At 32.2% G+C, this 22,393-nt stretch overlaps 1 protein-coding gene across 4 annotated transcripts in view; it reads left to right on the top strand.

Moving 5' to 3' along the window:
- METTL15 (methyltransferase 15, mitochondrial 12S rRNA N4-cytidine) overlaps nucleotides 1-22,393 on the top strand; it is a 194,304-nt gene that overhangs the window by 63,449 nt on the left and 108,462 nt on the right. The gene's annotated exons all lie outside the window — the stretch shown is intronic.

Below are 22,393 nucleotides of genomic sequence, written 5' to 3'. Positions count from 1 at the left end.
CAGAATGGCCATTATTAACAAGTCAGAAAACAATAGATATTGGTATGAGTATGGTAAAAAGGGAATGCTTAGACACTATTGATGGGAATGTAAACTAGTACAGCCTCCATGGAAAACAGGGTAGAGATTCCTCGAAGAACTAAAAGTAGACCTGCACATTAGTTCAACCTCTATGGAAAACAGTATGGAGAGTCCTCAAAGAAATAAAGGTAGATTTACAATTCGTTCCAGCTGTTCAACTACTTGGCATCTACCCAAAGGAAATGAAGTCATTTTACAAAAAAGACACCTGCACACAAATGTTTATTATAGCACAGTTCACAATTGCCAAAATACGGAATCAGCCTAGGTGCCCATCAACTGAGGAGTGAATAAAGTAAATATAGTATATATACACCATGGAGTAATACTCACCCATAAAAAGGAATGAAATAGTCTTTCTCAGCAACTTAGAGGGAACCCAGAAACAATGGTCCTAAGTGACATATCTCTGGAATGGAAAAAAAAATACCACATGTTCTCCTGTATAAGTGGGAGCTAAATGAGAGGTATATGTAGTCATAAAGTGGTGTAATGGATATTGAAAACTAACAAGTGGGGAGGAGGGGAGGTGCTGAGGGATAGAAATCTACCTATGGGATACAGTGTACTAGTCTGGTGACAGGGATACTAAAAGCCCTGACTTCACATTATACAATTCATTCATGTAACAAAAAACACTTTTACCACCCTAAATCTATTGAAATATTAAAAATTGGAAAATAAAATAAATAAAAATAATCTGGCTAATTATGTTTTGAACCTAAAACTACTCTAAAAATAAAGTCCGTTTCTTTAAACAAAAATCTGAAACTGACAGTTTCTTGCTTTCTCTTCCCTTTTGACTTGTTTAGTCCAGTCTTCGAGGGTCATTTTTTAATATGCACTAGAACTAAGAAGGGCCTGTGATCTCTGCCATTTAAGGATGCTAGTGATTGTGGCAATCCTCTCTTTGTATTCTTCTCTACTAGAGAATTAGGATTCAATTTCTTAAAAGTCTTGTTTTCAGGCTTGGCGCAGTGGCTCATGCCTTTAATCCTAGTACTCTGGGATGCTGAGGTGGGAGGATCATTTGAGCTCAGGAATTGGAGACCATCCTGAGCAAGAGCAAAAATAGAAAGAAACTGGACAACTAAAATATATAGTTGGACATATATTAGCTGGACAACTAAAAATATATAGAAACATCTAGCCAGGCATGGTGGTGTATGCCTGTAGTCCCAGCTACCCGAGAGGCTGAGGCAGAATGACCGCTTGAGCCCAGGAGTTTGAGGTTGCTGTGAGCTAGGATGACCACCACGGCACTCTAGCCCAGGCAACAGAGTGAGACTATCTCAAACAAACTAACAAACAAACAAACACGCTTGTTTTCAGAGTTAACAAAAAATGAGATAGGAATAAGGTGATTTTTATAAGCAGTACAAATGAAATGAATAACATTTTGAATACTCGTTTCCCCATTTCTCTGGTATAGGTACTTTATTTAATTTTCTTCTGCCTTCTACTGGTGGGCTTTAGGACTTGAGTAAGAAAAATGAACTCTGACAACTGCTACTGAGTGTTCTTTACTAGTTTTTCTTTTGAGACAGAGTCTCACTTTGTTGCCCAGGCTAGAGTGAGTGCCGTGGCGTCAGCCTGGCTCACAGCAACCTCAGTCTCCTGGGCTCAGCGATCCTACTGCCTCAGCCTCCCGAGTAGCTGGGACTACAGGCATGCGCCACCATGCCCGGCTAATTTTTTGTATATATATATATTTTAGTTGGTCAATTAATTTCTTTCTATTTTTGGTAGAGACGGGGTCTCGCTCAGGCTGGTTTCGAACTCCTGACCTTGAGCGATCCGCCCGCCTCGGCCTCCCAAAGTGCTAGGATTACAGGCATGAGCCACCGCGCCCGGCCCTAGTTTTTCTTTAGTTATTGTTTGTAAAGAAAGTAAGAACATGAATAAACAAAATTTACACACATATCAAGTCTTTCATGTTTTTTGCTAAGTTTAGTTTCCTACCTCTTAACTCTTAACAGTAGCCACTGGGAAGTAATAACATTGATTGATATAAATTTATTTTTTCTTCTTTCCTGTTTGTCTTGTGGAGCTAGAAAATGTCCAAAAGGCAAGGTAAATAATTAAAAAAATTTATGCCCAGAGGAATGAATAACTTCTGTTATGTAAAGATATGGCTTGTATACGTATGTGTATACATATTGGTGACTCTTAATCAATTGTAAGTAATTTTTTGCTAATATTTTAAGATAACACTTAAGTACTTAGTACAGTGCTTATCTTATAATTCTCAACAAACATTATCTATTATTACTACCAAAATTTTGCAACATTTCAAAGTTTTAAAATTATATTTGATTCAAGAGAATGCTATGGTAGTGCATCACTTAACTTGCAGATACACCCATATATGTTCTTATGGGGGAGAGAAAGGGTAAGTAATAGATAATAGGTTAGAAGCAAAACCCACAGTTTATCTTCTTGACATTGTGGGCTCCTAGGAATATTTGTGTATCCTGTGAAAGCCATCTTCCATCACATCTATCTCAGGGAAGAACTACTGAGAATGCTCTCATAGGTAGACCCTGGGTAAAGGACATATATTGGAAGTTTATTTTTAATGATAAGTTCCACCTAATCCACATTTTACTTAGTGTGTTTAATGTTAAAATAGGTATTATAAGAAAAAGGGATTATTACTTATTTACGTATAAAATACCTAATTTATATAGAGTCAAACTATTTCCTAATTTAAATCAATTTACAGTGATACATTATATACAATAATAAGACCAGGGATTATATCTTTTCTATATTTATTTAATATCCTGCAGCATGTTTGACATTATAGCTGTATATTGATTGTTTTTGGATTAAATTTTATGCCATTTAAAATAAATAAACATTAACATTAACATTAAAAAGAAAGGCAGCTAGAGTACAGATTTCTTTTTAAAAGCACTGAATTTTGAGTTTAACTCAAAATCCCAGCCACACCTCCTAAAAACTTGTGCACACTGCTTAATCTTGAGCTATGGTTTCTGTCTGTGTTTATAAATTGTTCCTATTTGGACAGATAATAATACCTATCTTTTAGAATCGATTAAATAAACAATAAACCATCTTCAAAAGTGACTAGAATAGCCATTGAACAATTAGTAGCTATCAATTTTATTATTGATAGTTGAGGATCAACTTGACTGCTGTGAAACAAAAGACACATATTGTTGTTTAGTACACTTAGAAATAAAATAATTTATCAGTTATTATCCTCCAATAGTTTTAGATTTAAAACTGTTTTACACTTTAAGGCCCAAGGCAAAAACAAAGTGAAGAATTATTCATTCTAATTATATATATTATTTTTTTATTTATTATTTTTTTATTTATAATGCTTTAACTATGTTTTAGGTACTGTTTGCAGCCCTGAGGATACATAGTTCACAAAAAAATGTTTATGTTTTCATGGAGTTTATAAGGAGACATAATACATCAAATAAATATATATATATAAATATTCATACTTTTATGTAGCATATGCAGATAATTTTAAAAAAATAAATATGTATATATAGTGGAATCAAGTGTTCTGTTTTAGCCATGTTAAACTTTAGATGCATAGTAGAAATCCATGTAAAGATGGCAAAGATGGTATCTTTGAGTTTTGGGATCTAAAGAACAGATGAAAGCTAAGGCCATAGAAGGTATTTAAAACCATGGCCAGGACAAAGCAGTAATTTGAGGAGCAGATCATTCACTATATTAATTGCTGTGGTCAACTAAGATAGAAACTGAATTTTGCCTAAATAGAATTCATTGGTGAATTTGTGAGATGTTTCAGAGAAGTGATTGGGTTTGAAAATCTGATTAGAATGAGAGAATGTTATAGGAACAGCAAATATAGGTGACCTATATCAGAGGATTCCTTATTACTGTCAATATTTGTGAAACATTTTATAGCTAACAAAAATGAATTCTTAATGTTTATGTGCTTTAGATTTATTTGTATACATATTAATAATCTTTCTTTACAGTGTTCTTACTGATGATTTTTTTGGAGGGGCAATTTTATGAATTGGAATTTTATATTTTTAGTAAAAATCATTCACTCATTCACTCATTCAATCATTCACTCATTCCTTGAAATTAAAACATGTGGTTTCATAAAGCTTACTTGACTTAATTATAAATAACTGTAACTGCCTAGTTTTTCATTATATGTAATAATATGTAGTATTCTGTTACAGATGAAAATAGCATAGAATACAGTGAGAAGGAAGTTTTAAATCCTTGATAATATTTATTTGGATAATAACACTATGTAAATTTTTGTTAAAGTACAGTATATTTGTTTCTTATCTTTAATAATTACCTTTACTTTCTTAATTTGACCGAACACCCCAGTCATCCAGTATTTAAAATAAAAAGATGTTGTGGCTAAGGAAGTTTAATCCATGTTCATAGTGTACATGTTAATAGCAAGGGGATTCTTTGGATAGCATAGCATGGTGGAACCTGTGAAGACATGGTTAATCATATTGGTTAATCTTTATTTTGGGGAAATATTTTTGGAATATTTTTATTCCAATGTTTTGAAATATTTTTAGAAAATAAATCATTATCAATCATGTTTTCATTCCATTAATCAAATAAGATAAAATAATCACAGCATTTATATACTTGTCTTAAAATATGAAAGGAATGCTATTCTTTATTATCTTGGTTAAACTGAATAATGATGTTAAATCTTTGCTGAAAACTTCTTACAAGTAAATAATAAGCTTCAGAAGTCTGAGATATGATAACTATCTAAAAATTAAAATTAGTCTGGGCATGGTGGCTCACACCTGTAATCTTAGCACTTTGAGAGGCTGAGGCAGGTATAATGCTTTAGTCCAGAAGTTCAAGACCCACCTGAGCAAGAGCAAGACCCTATCCCTGCAAAAAATACAAAACTTAGCTGGGTGCAGGGGCTCACGCTTGTAGTCCCAACTACTCAGGAGGCTGAGACAGGAGGATCACTTGAGCCCAGGTGTTTGAGATTGCAGTGAGCTGTGATAGTGCCACTACACTCTAGCCTGGACAACAGAGTGAGAGCCTGATTACTTTCTTTGACTAAATAAATAAATCCCAGCTGAACTTTGAGTGTGTACCTTCAGTTAGGTTGCTGGAGATTTTTAGAATGTTTGAAAAATTATCATTAAAGAAATGTTTAAATACAACAGTAAGATTCTACATTGGCATACCATATAGCTTTTCAAAAGGATGAAGTAGGCCTGGTAGGGGACATAGATGATGTTAATAAAGTATAATTCAGTGTAGTTATCCATACAAAAAATGGAAAGCATATTGGACAGTACCAGCTATACAAGAACACAATAAATGTTAGTTCTTTTTTCTTTTTAATGTATATCTACCTTATATTAAAGCAATGAAAACAGTCACCACATAGTTGCAACAGACATATAATATATGTCTGCAACACCAGATGTATAGTATAATTTTATGTGTTATTTTTACAGGGGAAAAGTCCATATGAACATTTAAACATTTATTTTTGCTCATGTATAGAACAAAGTATGAAAAAGAAGCATTGCTAAGTTTATATTAGGAAAGGAGGAGGAGAAGGTGAAAACCACAATTTACTTTCATTATTATTTACTGTTTGAAATGTTACAAATGGTAATAAATAATATTTTCTAATTTAAAGTATAAAATAAATTTTAGTTTTAATAAAATAAATTTCTAATAAAATTTTCTGAAAAATAACATTAATAATAGACAAAGAAAAAATGTATATTGTGATCTGGAAAAGTCTTTGTTTCATCATTTCATATATGTTGATACTTGTCTAGTTGATTGGCAACAGAATTAGGTTCTTAAAAGTATATTTGACTGCTACTGCAAATTAACTGGTTACTTGGGGTATAACTTTACTGTAGTCTTGGTGTGTGAATGTGAGGTTTTAATTTATGTCACATAGGTAAATGACAAAATATATGGAAAAATATACTTTTGATTTTATAAAATGGTAGACTAAAATTTTAGTGTTATAATATTTGAGTATATATTAATATTTAAATATGCAAGCATTGTCGTCTTGGATATTTTTCATCACTTATGTATTCTTATAAGATTCCCCCAACCCTGGCTCATGGCCAGGAGATTAGGTTACTATTTTATTCATTGCCTTTTATTACACCAGTTTTCATGGCATTTAAAAATATAATGAATATCATAACACAAAATTTTATCCAATTAACTTTTTAAATAGAAACATATTCTGGGACATATCATAGTTGACTCTACCTATTTCTGGCATTTGGTTCATCAAATAATACATGAATCATATATTATTTGAAAATAAATTCAAATATATCAGAAAAACATTTTAGGTGGGGTGTGGTTGCTTAAGCCTGGAATCCTAGCACTCTGGGAGGCTGAGGATGGAGGATAGCTTAAGGTCAGGAGCTCGACCATCCTGAACAAGAGCAAGACCTTGCCTCTACTAAAAATAGAAAAAATAGTTGGGCATGGTGGTGGGAGCTTGTAGTATTTGGGAGGCTGAGGCAGGAGGAGTGCTTGAGCCCAGGAGTTTGAGATTGCTGTGAGCTAGGCTGATGGGCCACAGCACTCTAGCCAGGGTGACAAAGTGGCACTGTGACTCAAAAAAAAGGAAAGTTATTTTAATAGTCTTACAAAGTCTTAAACCAAGGCATATCTGGTATTAAATTTATGATTTTTAACAACAAAAATTATGAAATAACTTTGATCTTCTGTTTGGATTTATTTAAGAATGAAAAATATCAAGTCAGGTATAATTCATTTACTGGAATTGTGTTGCAATGAATTAATAGTTAATGTAAAGATAGTAAGCAAATGTTAAAAAATGCATACTCAAATCTTAACTTGCTAGTTTATAATATTCTTAACAGCAAATAATTTTTGAATAGAAGTACAAAAGAAGCAGAAAGATGTTACATTCTTTCAAAATTTGATACTTCATGTTAGTTGAAAAGCTGATTTTAGGATTTCGTTTTAGAATCTTGCTTTCCCCCACACTATATATTCATTAAACCATCCTTTTATAACACCATTGGCAGCATATTGTAATTTCTGAAAAGTCAGTGTAAATGATGTCATTATAGATGCTATTTCTTCTGTTACCTTCTCTGTCTATATTGGAAAATGCTGTGATTGACTCCTTTTTTGTCTGAAATAATTTTATTTCCTAAAGGAAACTGGTGTTCATTTAAATTGTAGTCTTTTAAATATGTAAACTTGTTTCTTAGCAATCTATTCATCTTAGCTTACTTTTAATGTTTACATTTCTGAAATATCATTTACTATAATCTGTTCAATGTGTAATTTAGGTACATAGCTTATTTTATTGTTTTATTTCACATTTGAACTTGCCATAAAACAAAATATATGATATTATAAACTGAAATACTCTGTCAATAAATATATTGTTGAATTTTCATTTCCCTTAAAGCCCACAGAAATTTTAAATAATGTAATGTTGATTCATGAATTCTAAGAATCATTTCTTTCTTTGATGTACTATTTTAATATTTGGGCATATAAACATTGCTGCTAGTCACTAATAAGTCACTGATAACTTGAACTACAAAATGAGATTTATGTGTGTTTAGTTTAATGGTATTCTATCCTGTGTATCTTCATTTTTTTTATTTCCCAAAGAATGCAACAAAGCCTACAGAATATTATAATAGATAAATATAGGATTATATCTGATGTAAATATCAAATATTATTTTTAAAGAAAGATAAATGAAATACCACCAGACATCATGAAATAGTGCCAAGGATTTTTGCTAAAACTCTAGTTTGAATTCTGTGATTTTGTTCATAAACTTCTTATACCAATTCCTTGAATTCTTATTTTAACAAATACATGCAAATCCATATCGTTTTTTTTAGTCTCAGCCGTGGAGCAAGTGGTAGTAAATAACGGACACAAATTTAAAAACCTCTTGACTCCGTAAGTACATGATCAGTTGAAGTGTACAACTGGTGAACAGTTACAGGGATAAACTTCCACAAGTGAATCATTTTCATTTGATGAAATCTTACTATGATTAGCCAGTACAGTCAACTCCACATTTTATAAAATATCACTAGGATGCCATACAAGTGTTTTATGATTTGTTCAAATAACATTGTAATGAAAATTTCAATGAAATGAAAGACCCAAATTTATCCCAGTCAGCTGTGTTGTCATTGCAGCAGCACTTAGCTATAAAGTCATTACTGTAAAATTCTTTGAAACAGATTTCATATATATATTTGCAATGCTATTGATTTATAATTTTTCAGGGCTCCTGCTAGAGTCCCATATAGTTTTCTGTAGCTTGAGTTGATGCAATTGATCTGCTCTGAAATGTTGATTATACTTTATTGACTGCTTTAATTTTTTTCTGGGGCAGTAGTTATTCAAAAGTTGATTTAATGCTGCTTATTACTGATGATTTTAAGATTACTTCTCATAAAGGGAAACCTCTGGCTTTTAATTTCCCTTAATATTTCTTTTCTTGCCTGTGACTGAAACTATTTATTTAGATAGGGGAAATAGATGGCTTTTTTTTTTTTTTACATTTGTCCTAGAATATAGACAAAATCCTTTCCTCACACGAACCTATTTTTTCCATAACTAAAAATAAAAAAGGGAGTTTATATTTTCATAAATGATGAATAAGTCAACTATTATTTTTAGAAATTATAAGGGGGATCATTTCAGACATTTATCAGTCTTTTGATGAACTACTCTTTGGATTTAAATTTCTCACTTGATATGATATTAAGTTAAAATAGAGTTATTTCAAGTCTACTAAGTTCAAAGAGGATCTCTTAATTTAGACTCAGATATGCTTTGATCGTGTATATTTTAGATTTTATTTAGAACTACGAAATGTTTGAGCTTGGAGAGAGCATCTTTTTAAATATCCTATCTTATCAGAGAGAAAATTAAGGTCTAAAGAGATTAAGTGACTTGCCTGAAGTCATATAGCCATATTATTAAATAAAGAGCTAAGCAGGATGCTTATATATGAAGAACTTATGAATTATATATTGAATTAGTTGTGTGTTATACCTGGATAAGTGATTATGATTGAAGAGGGAGAATTAATGTTTACATTAGATGGAATTATAATGTAAATTAATACAAATTAAAACATTAACAAAATTAATTGAACATTTTTCAACATTTGCTATGATGGAGTAAGGCAATATTTCTATACTTAGCTCATTTGCTTTCATTAAAGCTTGTTCAACCCAAGTAATAGATATAGACTGGAATTAATGAAAGTTACCATAGGTTTCTTACATTATACTGTATGATGAAGTTATAACACCAAGCCTATGAATAACTTTGCTTGACAGCAGAGAGATACTATATATCTTCCAGAAGGAAAATGATGCTTCTTTCATGTGATTATCACAAGAAGGTTTATATTTTAAGTTATAAATTTATAAATTGGTTTTTTAGAACTGATCTGGCATGAATGTTTTTGCACTTGCCTGTAGAATTTTTTAGTATGGATGACATTGCTTTCACTTAAAATTTTATCTGAAATTTAAAAACAAACATTTGCTCTCTATGTAAATTGAAATTTGTGATAATTTTCTTATAATGTCTTTGGTTTACATATCAAGGTAATTCAAATTGCTTTTTCTTGCTCCTTTTTGTTATAATTTTTTATAATTAAAATTTTTATAATTTTTTGTGGGACATTCTTGAGAACTCAATAAGTAACTAAAATTGGAAGACTGAGAAAAATCCAGGAATATAAATTAAAGAGATTAAAATAAAAGATCTGAGTTTTATTTATGCTTTACACAAATGTAAAGAAATTTATCTTTCAAAGGCTGTATCTTCCTAAAGATTTTTTTTTCAATACAATAGTCAATAATAGTCTCTTCTCTACTTAAAAAAAGTTTTTTATAGAAATGTACATGGATGTAAATCATGGTATATTTCAGGTTTTAAGAGTAGTATTCTAGTGTCTAATTATGAACTACAAGTATAACAAGCAAGTGGTGATATTTTATGGAAGGTTTCTTTTGGCACAGAAGTATTTTAAGAAGTAACTACAATTACGTGTCTGAAATTCAATAAACTCCTGAAAGCCAAAGTTGATTTATTTTTAAGCCCTCTATGAAAACTAATAGAAAAGAACTTAGCATTGTGTTCTGACAGTAAAATACCTTAACTAATTAACAGAAACTACTAGTTCTTTCTGTCTAATTTTCCCCCTCTAGCAAGAGCAATAAGAATTTTCTTAAACTAAGATTATTTTATTTAGGTCACTAAATATGAAATGTATGATTTTGAATCAAAAGTATAGTTTATTATGTCTCAAACAAGAAGCAGTATAATAAAGTATGTGTCTAAACTATGGACACAGCTTTGCCATCTTAATGGTAGCTTGTTTATGCCAGCAGTAAAGAAGCTTGGAGAGCCAGTGGTGATGAAATCATGAAAGACATGTTGAAAATTGAATATTTTTATTTGCAAGAAGTGGTCCAAAGCTTGGAAAAAGTGGTAGTCAGTTGGTTTAAGGTTTGGTGAATATGGTAGCTGACAGAACGTTTCCAAGTCCAGCTGGTGTAGTTTGAGCACCTTTGGTTGTGGGGTATGTGCTTGAGCAGTGCCTTGGAAAAGGATTGGCCAGTCTCTATTGACCAATCTCAGCTGCTTAATTGCAGGCATCCTTGTTTCATCCAATTGGTTGCAGCAAACATCTGCTGTAATCGACTGACCAGTTTTCATGAAGCTGTGGTGTATAATACCAGTGCTGGCCCACCAAACAGACACTATTAGCTTTTTTTGATGAATTTTCAGTTTTAGACTGTGTTTCAGCACTTCGTCTTTATATAACCATTGTGCCAAATGCTTGTGATTGTGAAAAATAATCCATTTTTCATCACACATAACAAGATGGTATAAAAATGGTTTGTCTTTATGTTGTGACAGCAAAGACAGGCATGCTTTGAGATGATTTCTCTTCTGATGCTGGTTTAATTCATGTGGAACCCATCTATCCAGCCTCTTTACCTTGCCAATTTGCTTCAAATTGTTCGATGCTGTTGGAATAATAATGTTAAACCTTGCTGCTAATTCCCACATAGGTTGATATGAATTTGCTTTCACTGTAGCTCTCAGCTCATCGTTATTCACCTTGGTCTCAGGCCACCCATGTGGCTCATTTTAAAGATTAAAATCACCAGAATAGAATTTTCAAACCATTGATAGACAGTGCATTCATTAGCCACATCATTCCCAAAAACTTCATTGATATTTTGAGCTGTCTGCGCTGCATTGGTTCCATGACAGAACTCATATTCGAAAATAATGTGAATTTTTTACTTATCTCTAGTTTCACAAAAATTGCTCTAAAATATTTTTTGAAAGATTATCACAAGCTAAAACATGTGTTTGAAAGACTGAGGAGGTACCTTCACAATAAAAATAAAGCCTGAAGTGTCAAAATGAAATAATGTCAGAGATATTAACTGCCAAACTTAGTACTTAAGGAAATTGGACGTTTCATATTTAATAACCTAAATTGGTGCCACTCTTCAATTCATTATCCCTATATGGAATTGTTTACACACTCAAAATATGATTAGTAGTGTGATAAAATTTTAAAGGGCAATCATAAAATCTTTTAAATCTTTTAATGTATTACTAACTGAAAAAGAAAAGTAATATTTACATTTTTAAAGTATGTTTTTGAAGAGTATCTGGCAAGCTTTTTTTCAATTTAGGCTTGATTGAAAAGTTACTTCAAATATGTTTTCTTAGTTTTAAGAAATATAGCCCATTCAGACTAATTTTGAAATCGTCTTATTTCAGATACACAATTGGTAATTTTTATTGAATTTTTATATTCTTTGAAATTTTTCTTGTTGGAAATGTTGTATTATTGTTGTTTTTTTTTAAAGACCATCTACCAACTGAAGGTTCTGTTATTGTTTTTTCAAATTATGAAGCCATGAAATGTTTTTTGTATGCTAAATTGCTTTGGATTTAGTATAAACTTTAATAGAATTTAGGACTTTATGAATAATTATTTTCTTAATGAGAAATGCATTTAATTAATACTATTATTTAAATAGCACTATACTTTTTTGAAATTTCCTTCATTTATATTATTTGCATATCCCAGTAGCCTGTTGACATGGAGTAGGATAGTGTATTATTTCCATTTATAAATGTTTTACACAGCCAACATCACCCTGATACCAAAGCCAAGAAAGGACTCAACAAAAAGAGAAAACTACAGACCAATACCCCTTATGAATATAAATGCAAAAATTCTCAATAAAATCCTAGCAAATCGAATTCATCTACTCATCATAAAATAATTCATCATGACCAAATGGGCTTCATCCCACAGTTGCAGGGATGGCTCAACATATACAGATCAATAAATGTAATTCACCACATAAATAAAAGTGAAAACAAAGATCATATTATTCTCTCAATAGATGCAGAAAAAGCACTTGACACAATTCAGCACCCTTTTATGATAAGAATGCTAAACAAAAAAGGTACAGAGGAGACTTACATCAAAATGACAAAAGCCATAAAGGATAGATCCGTATCCAACATCATAACCAACAGGGAAAAATTGAAAGTGTTCCCACTGAGAACTGGAACCAGACAAGGTTATCCTCTTTCATCAGTTCTGTTCAACATAGTGTTGGAATTCCTAGCCATAGCAATCAGACAAGAGAAGGAAATCAAGCGCATCCACATGAGGAAAAAAGAGGTCATACTATTTCTATTTGCTGACCATATGATCTTGTATCTAGAAAACTCCAAAGAGTCTGCCAAGAGACTACTGGAATTGATAAATAAATTCAGCAGAGTCTCAGGTTAAAAAAATCAGTGTACACAAATTCAGTAGCATTCATATATGCCAACAATAGTCAAACTGAAAACAAAATCAAATACTCAGTACTTTTCCCAATAGCAACAACGAAAATAAAATACCTAGGAATATTTTTATCTAAGGAGATGAAAGACCTCTAGAGGGAGAACTATGAAACACTGAGGAAGTAAATAGCAGGGGATATAAACAGATGGAAAACCATACCATGCTCATGGATTGGCTGAATCAACATTTTTAAAATGTCTGTACTACCCAAAGTGATCTACAGATTCAATGCAATCCCTATTAAAATACAACATCATTTTTCACAGATCTAGAGAAACTAATTTTATGCTTCGTGTGATACCAGAGAAGACCCTGTATATCTAAAGCAACCTTAAGCATAAAGAAAAAATTGAGAGGCATCAATTTACCAGACTTGAAGCTATTGTACAAGGCTATAATAACAAAAACAGCATGGTACTACTGGCATAAGAACAGAGATACAGATCAATGGAACAGGACTGAGAACCCATATATAAAACCATCCTCATATAGCCATCTGATCTTTCACAAAGCAGACAGAAACGTACACTGGGGAAAATAATTTCTATTCAATAAATGGTGCTGGAAAAATTGGATAGCCACATGTAGAAGATTGAAATAGGTTCTGCACCTCTCATCTGTCACAAAAATCAACTCACAATGGATAACAGACTTAAACTTAACATACGAAACCATAAGAATTCTAGAAGAAATTGTTGGAAAACCTCTCATAGACATTGGCCTAGGCAAAGAATTTATGAAGAATACCCCAAAAGCAATCACAGCAGCAACAAAAATGAATAAATGTGACCTAATCAAATTTAAAAGCTTCTGCACAGCTAAGGAAACTATCATTAGAGCAAATAGACAACCTCCAGAATGGGAGAAAATATTTTCATGGCATACATCTGATAAAGGGCTGATTACTAAAATCTATATAGAACCCAAGAAAATCAGCAAGAAAAAATCAAACAATCCAATAAAAGTCAGCAAAGATCATGAACGGAAGTTTTTCAAAAGAAGATAGACTGATGGCCAAGAAACATATGAAAAAATGCTCAACATCTATAATTATTAGGGAAATGCAAATCAAAACCACAGTGAGATATCACTTAACTCCAGTGAAAATGACTTTTATCAAAAAGTCCCAAAACAACAAATGTTGGCATGGATGTGGAGAGATAGGAACACTCAAAGTCTGCTGGTGTGACTGCAAGCTAATACAACCTCTATGGAAAAGAGTACGGAGATGCCTAAAAAAAAAAAATAAAAGTAAAACTTCCATTTGATCCAGCAATGCCACTACTGGGTATATACCCAGAGGAAAAAAAGTGATTCTATAAAAATGATACCTGCACGTGAATGTTTATAGCAGCACAATTCACAATTGCAAAGATGTGGAAACAGCCCCAATGCCAATCAGTATATTAGTGGATTAATAAAATGTGGTATATGTATACCATGGAGTACTACTCAGCTGTGAAAAAAACCCAAAAAACCTATTGTATTATCCTGGATGGTGCTGAAGCCTATTCTTCTAAGTGGAATATCACAAAACTGGAAAAACAAACACCACATATACTCACTATTAAATTGGTACTAATCGATCAACACTAATATCCACATATGGAAAGTAACATTCATAGGGTGTCAGGCAGGTGGGAGTGGGGAGGAGGGGATGGATAAATTCATGCCTAATGGATGAGGTGCATGCTGTCTTGGGGATGAGCATGCTCGTAGCTCTGACTTGGGTAGTGCAAAGGCACTTTATGTAACCAAAGTGTCCACCCGTAATACTTTGAAATGAAAATATAAGTAACTAATTTTTTAAAAATATTTACTGATTGGTATTGTACTGGTCAGTGACCTCTGTGAAATTAAGTTTATTGTAGTTACCCATAATATTTTTAGCTATTTGTGTTACTTCAAGCATTCTATCTGAAAATGGTTGTGACAATTCTGTTGTACATGTGTCAGACTTATGATTGAAATTCATTCTGTGTTACAAATAAGAGTGAAACTACTCGTCACAGAGGATGAATACTCCAATTATTTAATATAATTGAAGAGCATACTTTAAAAAAAGAGACAAAGCAAAATTTGTTATGACAGGTAAAAATCTCTTTTGTGAATATGATAGAATTTAAGCTACAAGATAAAATGTTTGCAGAATTTAGGCAGAATGAGTCATGATAGTGACACGAATACTTTTGATAAAATAGGAAAAGTGATAAATTTATTGTAATACATTGATTGTTTTGTTTGTGGTATAACTTTTATGTTCTTCTGAGATTTTTTCCCTTCTTATATAAGCCTATGTAATAGTTACAAATAAAACAAAATAAGTGTTTAGCAGACAGATACTTGACAGAGCTTGACAAAACAATAATAAATCAAGGGATTTGGTGGGAAAAATGTTTCTAAAAAATGTTAGCTGATGATAAGGTTGGCCTTCTATGTTCACAGTTATATGTTCTAATTTATTTTAGGTCTACAGTTGCATCAATGTGACAAATGTCTACTTGTCAACGTATTAGATAAAAATCATAGGTAAAACCTGAGAGAATTCATTGATAGTTTTGAGTGATTCAGCATGCAGTGGTTGAACAATCACTCAATAGTTTGCTTTTGCAATTACAAATACTCTAGGGACATTATAAAGCAGATAATGCTTTCTAGTGATTTTTTTTTTTCTTTTAGTCAGAATATCCAAATAACCTTGTCACACTAGCCCAACTCTCTCTTAAGATTTGCCTCACTAATTATGTCAAAAGCTCCTCTCCGTGGCCAAATGTGTGCCAGGTTGAGTCTGGGGGTATAATATTCCCAAAGCTACATCACATGATTTGTATATATAATAAAAGCAATTTATTTTTTTTAACATATACCAATGTTTTCAATTAGGATGAACTTTTAAAAATATAATTATAACTTAATGTTTTTAAAGCATTGTTGTTAGCCAAACTTGTTGATTGCACTATGGATTAATGCTATTATAATTTGCCCTCTTATATTTGTAGATTTCGTTTTTTTATTACTCTTTTCAAAATCTCCAACCAGCAATGCCCTTCATTCATTGTCTCATTTACTGTAAAGAATTATTCTATTTCCTGCTATGACATTCTGTTGACTTCTAGCAGTTTTATTTATTTATTTATTTTTTTTAAAAAAGTAAAAAATTATAAAAAAAAAAAAAAAGAATTATTCTATTTCCACATGAAATTCTTAAACTTTTTTGTTTTCTCTATCAAGATGCCTGTATCTTTTTACACTTTTCATTTACTCTCTCCTGGAGTAAGGCATTTACTAAACCTCTCTTTTCTCCTCTTTCAAATAGTGATAATAATAGTAATTTCCCTCAGAGTACAGCACTGAGAATTATTCAGTTGACTCAAAGAGTGTGTGTGTGTATTTATGCCTATGTATAAAATGAATGAATGGTGCAGCTAAAATGGCTAGCATTATGCTTGGTATAAACTAAGCATTCAGTAAATGTAGCATATATTATTGTTATTATTATTACTCTTCCTGTTGCTCATTCAGCCCCTTGTTTCCACTTATTTGGGTTTCTCTACAATAGTAAATGCCTCCAGGTCATCAATATTTTGTCACACTCTACCATCCATTTAATGTTCCTAGCAGTCAGACTTTTTGTTTTAAAGCTGTACATTGGTTAACCAGAATTATGCAAATTACTTATGTTGGCTTTTTAGTACTTGTCACAATTTGACTTCACACCATCTTTCCAACATTATTTCCTAACTTATCTATCTCACAGGGCTCCTATGAGGATTAAGACAGAGATATGTCACAACAAATAACACAGTATGTTTCACATATATGAAGGTTTTTAATTTCTTCCTGTTTCTCTTTTCTCCTTTTTTCTCCTTTCTACCTTCTTTCAATAAATCTTGGATTCCAGTCAAATTTTCTCTCCCTATACGTGATACTTCCTTTCCTATGTTTATGCCTTTACTAATGTTTAACTCTCTTCGCTTTTAATCATTTATTTATTCAGCAGATGTTTGTTGAATATATTCTATATGCCACGTATTGTGTTTGGCACTGGGGACACAAGTGTTTAGGGCACCTTCCAGAGACGTATTTTAGACAGCAAGAACAATAATATAAAGATATCAAGACCTGTAGACTTAACACTACATGAGAGCAGGGACCTTGTCTATTTTCGCCTACCGTTATATTTCTAGCTTTTAGAACAGTGCTGTGAACATACTAGGACTCTCATAATTCTTTTAGAATAAAATTTGACAGATATGGAACAAGGCAAATAGGGAAGGCATGAGACAGCTTGGCATGTTTGACAACTCCATGTACTTCTGTATGGCTGGAAAATATGTTGCAAAATTTATGTTTGAGAGTAGTAGGAGGTGATATTAGAAAGAAATGCAAGGGCCAGAATAAAAAAATGTTACCCATTATGCTTAGATGTTTGGACCCTATCCTATAGCTTTTGAGAGAGCATTGATGTGGTTTAAATGGGGATATCACATACTAAAATTTTATTTTAGAAAGGATATCTTGTTAACAGCGAGCAAGAAAAAGTAGAAGGGAGACTAGAGGCATGGGTATCCTTTGTAAACCCTTTGGAATAGTAAAGCACAGGAATATAGGGGCCTAAATTAAAAGTGGGGGTGGAAAGATTCAAGACATATGGTAAAATCAACAGGATTTGGCAGCCAATTGGATTTGTAAAATATGGAAGAGTGAGAAGACTGGGTGAGCTCTGAGCTCTATCCACCCTTCAAGGCCCAGTTAAGTTGAAATCTTTTTCAATTTAGTCCATCTGACTATAATAAATTTCTGTTTTTTGACTCCTTATAGAATGTTTTATATGCTTGCCTTATATTGCTGATTTCTTATAGTTATTTGTGTGCATTTCTAAATCCCCTCAGTAGACTGCAAGGCAGACATATCTTTGTATTACCTCCTATAGTCTTACCTATACAGAATGCTCAGTAAACATGTAGATTATTAATTAATGCCCTATGTTTTTAATTACCTCCTGAAAAAAATTACAAATATGTGTTTAGCACATTTTAGTACTTCAAAATGAAACTAGTTGCAAATAGGGGAAGTTTAAAATTTTTTCAAAAGCACTTTAATTCTAAAGTGCTTTTGTAATTAGCAATTGACAGAAAAGAAAATATTCACAGGAAGAAATTTTAAAGTGAAGTCAGGCCATATTATTTCCAAATTCAGATGGGAACTTACTATTAAAAATCTTGCACAGATTGGAAATGACTAATCAACATTAGGAAAATGAAATTGGAAGATCTGCCCTCGTACTGTTTATGGGTAAAAATGTTTTCATGTCCAATTTTAACAGTGTTGTTCCAGTGTGAAAATTTCAATGATTAGAACTGTTGGATTGTAAAATAAACAAGTTAATAAATAAATCATTTAATTATCTAGTCTCTGCAGGATGATCTTGGGCAAATGCCTGGATTTCTGTCAGTCTCCATCTTTAGAGAGGAGCCTGAGCTGAGTCTTAAAATGATATCAAATTTGAGAGGTATGAAATTATAGGGCTAGGTATACTCTAGAAATCTAGAGCAATATGTATAATAAAGGAATTAAACTTGGATTATTTCTATGGGTCTTTCTAGCTCTAACCACCCATGAATCTATGTTTTTCTGTCATTTTTTAATTCTTTAAGTTCAAAATCAATATGAAAACTGTAACTTGTTGATAAGTCAGTCTTCGTCAGTCATTGTTACAGATAATGGGCAGACATTTATACCAGGCCATATACAAAATAATTATCTTTCTTTAGGGCTTAATTTGATCTTTATAAAGATTTTTTAAAATTAAAATGGTAGAATAGTGGTTATTTTTAACTATGAGGCTTAAGTAATAAAGTTCTTATATGTATCTATCTTCATATTAAGAGAGAAAAACATTTTCAGGAAACAGTTATTTTTGTTTCAATGTGATTATATAATATCAGTGCTGAAATATTATGAGATGAAGTGGAAAGAACACAGGATCTTCATTTTAGTATTAGCTTTGCCCTCAACTAGCTACTGGGTAACCTCTGCAGACCTCGGCTTCCTCATAAGTAAAATGAGTGGGTGGAATAGTCTGTTATGGCCCTTTGATCTCTGAAATTCTCTGTCTGTATCCTCTTAATATCCGATAACAATGGGGATAAAATGTCATGTCGTTGTGTTTGATTAAAAAGAGCTAGCCAAATATAAGAAATATTTATTTTCTTGTTTGAAATGTAAAGGAGTTTGATCGGCAAATAAAAACATGGTGCTATGGAGTTAAATAATACAATTAATTACAGATCATTATATAGTTCAGGAAGAGGTCTATTCATTAATGAATCAATTGGCTGTATTAGGAACATATTGATGTTAAATGAATCTTAAAAATTGGGCATCTTAAACTGAATTATGACTCTTTATGTGGTTCTGTGGTTAGGAGTCATATTTTGAAGAGTGTTTCTAGACTCATGCACAAATGAGCATTGCTATCTTTAGCATAGTACCTTGGGAGGCTGAGCTCCTTTTTCCATATCACATCATTAAATATATACTAAGCACCTACTATTATGTACTGATGTTACCATATTAAGTTGGAGGTAAAGTTGGAGAATTGTAGTTAGGAATCTTCTTCCTTAAATGCTAATCTTTGTTTTTTCTTTAAATCACTTTTATTTTGATTCTGAACCCAAATTATGCCATTATACTTTTTTTTTCATTCTTTCACTTTCATTTCTTTTTCTTTCTTTATATCTTTCAGAAAGAGCATAGAATTTAGAGTTGGCAAGACCTGGTTTAGTCTTTACTTCCCCTCACTTATTAGTAATATCTTAATCAAGTGTCATTTTTTGTCTGCATCTGAGTTTTCCCTTTTGTAGAAATGGGGATAATGCCAGTTGTCTATACTGTCACAGAATTCATGGTAAACCAAGTAGGAAAACCTTAATGCTTGCAAAATTATAAAGCGGTGTGCAAATATAGACTTTATTGATTTAATGCAGACACAGAGTGGTGCAAGAAAGAACACAGGTTTTAGAGCCAGATACACCTGTATTCAATTCTTGCATTTGCTACTAGCTTAGTATAGTCATAGTTTCTATAAATGTAAAATCTAGTAACACCTACTTTGTGGTTGCAACAAATAAGGTAATCTTTAAATGTCTCTATGAGGTTTACAGGGGTACATTTTATTCTCATTTCTTCTTAGATGAAACAATTGAAGCTCCAAGAGTTAAAATGATTTGGCCAGGGTTGTGTAGGTACTCAGTGAAATAACCAGAATAAACATTTAGTTTTAAGATAAATAATATGAGATAATTTCAAAGAAAGTTTCATATATGTTTGAAACATAAGATATACATTTGAAATTTATTTATAGTTGAGATCCCTGGAAGGATTACTTTGAAACATTCAGATTTATTCTTGTGCATTTATTTGTTAAGCAAAAAAATCGATTAGTCACCTTATTTTATTTTCAACTTGTATAGATAAAAAAAAGTAGTCTTATGTCATGTCAGTGACCCAGGAGAAGGGAAAAACTTAATTGGCTCCCTTTTCCATTGTATCACTGGGTGACTCATGAAGCCTAGATGCCACTATTATATTTGATATTTGATAAGCAATGAATATTAGAATTTTAAATATGAAATTTGATGACTCCTATCACCTATTAACCCAGGACATATGGTGGGATTCCATTCTAGTTTCATAAATCCCATTTGTCTCCCACATTTTTTTTTTTTTTTTTTTTTTTTTTTGAGACAGAGTCTCGCTTTCTTGCCTAGGCTAGTGTGAGTGCCGTGGCGTCAGCCTAGCTCACAGCAACCTCAAACTCCTGGGCTTAAGCAATCCTACTGCCTCAGCCTCCCGAGTTGCTGGGACTACAGGCACGAGCCACCATGCCCAGCTAATTTTTTTTTTATATATATATATTAGTTGGCCAATTGATTTCTTTCTATTTTTATAGTAGAGACGGGGTCTCGCTCAGGCTGGTTTTGAACTCCTGACCTTGAGCAATCTGCCCGCCTCGGCCTCCCAGAGTGCTAGGATTACAAGCGTGAGCCACCGCGCCCGGCCCCACATTTTGCTTTATGTGTTACACTTGACTGGTAATAATAGATTCCTCTCTGCTGCCCCCACCCAGTGGAAACTTCCTTGATGGTCAGTACATCTCCGAGGGCATAATCATGATATATTAAAAAATAATCATGTAAATTGTAATCACATTTTCTAGAATATTTCTAATGAGGAAGATTTTTCTTTTTAAATATTGATTGGGACTTTCTTGACTTGGGATAAGGTAATTATATGCATTACTTTACTTAATAAACTTACAGTATAAATCCAGGGTTATTACAAGACTTGGTATTGGTACCATAACAAGGAAGTGGTTTATACTTTTGCCTGTGAAAAGTTCTTTGTTTAAATTTTGTTGCATTCCTCACAATTTTAAAACTGAGGTAAGTTATGGTGGAAGATTTTTACGTACTTATAGATGCATAAAATAAGTCTATATTATATAAACTAACAAAGCAGATTATTTGATCCTGAGATTTAAGTATGTACTCTTAAATATGTAAAGTTACTATTTAAAATGATGAAGAATATATGTAGCCATGACTTTTGTGTTGTCACTGATAGAAGTACAAGGTTAAGTTATACTAAAACATTTATATTAAAAAGCAATGCTCATACATTTTTACCATATTTATATCATTTTTCTATTTTATGCCCATCTTCTTCTCAATTTTGAACAGATTTCCTGTATATAATTCTTTCAATAGCAGGCTAACTTTTCTTAGGACTTGATCAGAGGATGGAACTCAGCATGGCAGATGGGATCCAAAAATCAAAGCATAATTGCACTCTGTGTCTGACCAGTCTCTTTGATATAAATTGTAACATTTAGGGCAGAGAAATATTCAAATTCATGACAGGAATTTCCTTGCTTGTGCAATAAACACATGAACTTTTAAAAATTATATATTTTAATATTATTAAGTCTGACTAATAGACTTATGTTATTTGTCATTGTATTCAATATTATTAGAGTAATTGTTTTTATTTTCATAATACCAGTGAAGTTTATTGGAAGGGCCCATTAAAGTAAGTTCATAAATTTGCGGGGCTGTGTGCAGAGTGTCTTGACCTTAAATCAGTCAAAAATCAATTAACTTGTACACACATAAGTTTCTTATGGTCCAGGTCTGATTTCTTGTTCAACTGTGACCTGACTATTCCTTTAGAGCGTGCCCAAATAAAATGACCAAGAAGTAGATTCAGATTCAATCGATTGTATTGTGTATCTGGAATGATTCAAGTATTTAATGATGGCACTCATGTACATCATGCCCTTTTGCCCTGGCAAAATTATTACTGGCAAATCTTTTACTCTCAAAA

Source organism: Microcebus murinus, chromosome 4, assembly GCF_040939455.1.
Source record: "Microcebus murinus isolate Inina chromosome 4, M.murinus_Inina_mat1.0, whole genome shotgun sequence".
NCBI lineage: Eukaryota > Metazoa > Chordata > Mammalia > Primates > Cheirogaleidae > Microcebus > Microcebus murinus.
The sequence above is the reverse complement of the archived record's forward strand: the minus strand, read 5'-3'. Positions and strand labels throughout refer to the sequence as shown.